The sequence below is a fragment of the Euprymna scolopes genome, chromosome 2, assembly GCF_053919585.1.
Source record: "Euprymna scolopes isolate OS-2025 chromosome 2, ASM5391958v1, whole genome shotgun sequence".
In the NCBI taxonomy this organism is placed as follows: Eukaryota; Metazoa; Mollusca; class Cephalopoda; order Sepiida; family Sepiolidae; genus Euprymna; species Euprymna scolopes.
The window spans coordinates 106,360,894-106,364,792 of record NC_136483.1 but is presented as its reverse complement, the minus strand read 5'-3'; positions in this window follow the sequence as shown (position 1 = coordinate 106,364,792).

Sequence of the window (3,899 nt, the reverse complement as noted above, 5' to 3'; positions counted from 1 at the left end):
AGGGAAATATGTGTGAAAATCCTGATAAACTTAGCAAAAATTTCTAATGGCAAGCACCTCAAAATCTCTATCAAATTCATACATAATATTTTAAAAAGAGACCCACCCATCCCCTAAATATAAGATATTATCCTCTGGGCCTTGATGAGTGGTGACTATATGAAATAAGAAATAAAAATTACAAACGATCAGAACAACATCGGTCTTTCTTCAGTCTATTTATATATGCTTCTTTAAAAAATTATACATCCTCTTTATTTAAATTTGAAACCGACTGTATGATGTTGTTCTGGTCTTCTGTATTACACTTATAAATATTTTATTTTGGAATTTTCTTAATAATAAACCACTCGGCTGGGATTCTCTCCCACTAGAGAGAAGCAAGGAGGTAGGTGGCTCCTTCCTAGATGGGCATAGATTTTAAATAAATTCTGGTTTGAGCACAAATTTTACAGGCATTATTAATTGACAATCATGATTAAAAAAAAAGAAAAGAAAAAAAAAAGTCATTTTAAATTATAGTTTATTTTTTCTATTTGTGGTTATTTTAAATCCAAATATAGTCCCTCCACCCACCTCCTTCTGTTCTTCCTCTTTAAACTGCAATGGCTAAAAACACGCACTCCCATTGCAGCTGCTGTGAACTTTAATTCTTCTATTCCATCTTCCTTTTCGTTAAACTCAGTAAAGCCGCATGTCTGTCAAAAAGAATGACAACATAAATAAATAAATAAAAGACAAATAAACGAAAAAATAATAACTTAAACAACAGAAAATTTTAATAGGGGAAAATATTATTAAGAAACTTAACTGCATCAAACCAGTGTTGCCTTTTTCTGAAATTTTTAAGCTATGTGGGTTTTTTTTTTTGGGGGGGGGAGGTTCTAAGATTTTAAAAGTTAAATTATCGTTCACTCATCAAACTAAACTACTAATTTAATTAAATTGTAACTGAATGTTTCAGGCAATGTTGGTATTGGGTGCAAAATAGTTTCCAAAGTTTTTAATCTTGTTAAGTATTTTAAAACCAGTTTAAATAACATTCTATTCGACAGTTTAAATTTCCTTTTAAATTTTGAAGAGTCATAAAATAATTCTTATTTTGTATCATTAAGTAAAAGATTAAGATGGCTGACTTGTTTACGGATAAATCGTAATGCATTATGGTGGACTTAACTAGATTATTATTTTGAATATATATATATATATATATATATATATATATATATATATATATATATATATATATATATATATATATATATATACGCTATTGCCGTTTACGCTATGTCATCTTTACGATTACGGTTTCCACTTCACTTCCGGTTGCTATTTCGCTTGTTTTTTTAATGGTATCTTTTGTTTATTAAATTGTTAGGTAAAAATACAGAATAGCTAAATGAAATCCCCCCCTACCTTCTGTATGTTAAGAAGGACTTTTCTAAAGAGTAACGTCATTATTTAGAAAAAGCATTAACATGGAGGAGGATTAACCGGAAGTGAATTGGAAACAGTAATTGTAAAGATAACCGCATTTCAATCAATATTCGGTTAATACAGTAAATAAAATAAGTGTAAGTTACGTAAATACGAGAAACATACACACGAGAAGTTATAATGTTAGAGGTTAATATGGTTTTATTTAAATTAATACGAGTACATTAATCGCTTTAAATTGTTTAAAAAGTGAATTTTCCGTGACGGGTACCTACATCATAAAGTTTTTTCTGTATTTTTTTTTTTTTTTTAATTAGGTTGAATCAATCATTAATGTTTACTTACACTTTCGTTTTCATATTATTTTCGATACACTTTAAATTTCTTATTTTGTGTCATACTAAATTGACTTAACATTAAAGCATTTCATGTGAAGCTGGACTAAAGAACCACAATGATGCACTTCCATCGTTAATAACAACCCTACCTTTCCTGATATAACGTTATACACGTCTGATTAATTAAGCTCAAAAGGGGGGGGTATTTATTATTACTTAATACTACTGTTGTCTTATCCTAAGTTGAAGGGATTCCCGCCCCCTTTTATTACAAACAGAGCTGATTAAATAAAAAGAATAACATATCGGCTTTTTTGAATCACATTGGTAGCAGTATCAGAAATTTTGTGAAAATAGCGAATAATTCCACCCCATCTTTCCAAGCTTATAACTCCTCGAAAAATGCAATTCAAGCCCTAATTTTATACTGGAACCGGCGAGGGTGAGAAGTGGCAATTACGCGCCTTTTTAACCAATGTGACACATTAGTTAAAAAGGCGCGTAAAAAAATAACGCCGGTCGATGTATAAATATAAGATACATTAAGTGTCGTTTTTTTTTTTTTTGAGAGTTGAGAGGAGGAGGAGGTAGAGGGAATACATTAAAATAACAACTTAATCAAATAATCCAGAATCATCACCAGTCTGACTTGCGAATTAAAGAAAAAATATAATCTACAATTGCCTTTTATTAACGTTATTTAAAAATACTATTTTTTTTTTTTACATTTTATCATTACGTATTATATTTAATGAAATGTATTAACAGAATTATTCACAACTCACTCACAGCGAGTGGAGTTGACACGAAGTCGGTTAGGCAGTAGGCACAAGGAATGCAGCTCCTCCCCTCAATGTGGATATCCTGCAAAGCTCCAAATTTTTTGTGATCGACATTCTCCTGTAGAAGCACCTCAGGCCAATTCCTTTCCCCTGGGAGGTCGAACAAAACCATACACCCCACTTCCTGTAACCCACTCGGTGGTTGTTATCCGGTCTTATATCAAGAGTCTAGTAACGGTTCTTTTCGTTCTCTGGAGGCTATCCTCCTGGGCATTACCTCCTCCTTCCTGGATAGGGAGGGGGACATCGGTTTGTTATTGTCAGTCGCCTAAAGCGACATCCCTTTCCACCCCTTCATCGGACTACCAGAGAATACCGATGAGTCGATCCAAGTTATTTTCCAAAGCTTTTCAACATACCCAAAGTGTATATATGAGGGGGGGGGGGCTGGTTTTCTCACGTTATATACCGACCTGGGTGTGTGGGAGTCGCATCGAATTTTAACCAACAAAAGCGACTTACTCCATTAGGGTACAAAAAAATTATATACCAGGTATAAACGCGGGCTTATTTTTTAGCAGGTTGGTGTGATAAATTAGAACAATTGCACTCTTAAAAGAAAGCTTCCTTTTTTTTCTTTTAAATAATTTTAGATACATATATATCCCTTCTCTTTCGGTGGAGGAGAAATCCTTCACGACTGAGACAATTTTTATTTTTGTACCTTTTCTCCACGTTAAAAAACGACCCTGGTGTCTAACTCTGTCCCGTGGGGAGGCATAGTAAATAGGTACATATATATCCCTTCAATGTTTTCGTTAATTACTTTCTCTACTACTAACTACTTTGATCATTACATAGGGTTGTAGTTTTAGGTCTATCCCACCCTACACACTGTTTCTCCTTCCATAATTCCATTGTCTGAGTGTGTGAGAGAGAGAGAGTAGAAAAAGAAGATAACTTCTCTAAAAGGAAATTTTGCTTGTGTCGCATGACTCACATATGGCCATATTTGGTAGTGGCTTGCCAATCTGGGCTGACGAGTCATCCAGGGCGCGCGTATAGAAAAAGAGGGCCCCGAAAGGTACATGCAGGCCCGAATCCGACACGAAAACTAACCGAAAGCAGAAAATTAATCAAACTTTCTTTAAAAATAAGTATCAATTAAACCAGGAAGACTTGTCATATTTTTAAACATAAGAAATACGATAAAACAAACGGTATATAAACGATTTTGAAAACTAAGTTCGTTTCTGTCGGAAATGAAACTATTGCCACTTCTCACCCTCGCCGGTTCCAGTATAAAAACCAACTAGCATCCTTCACTCATATTTCAGTTGTA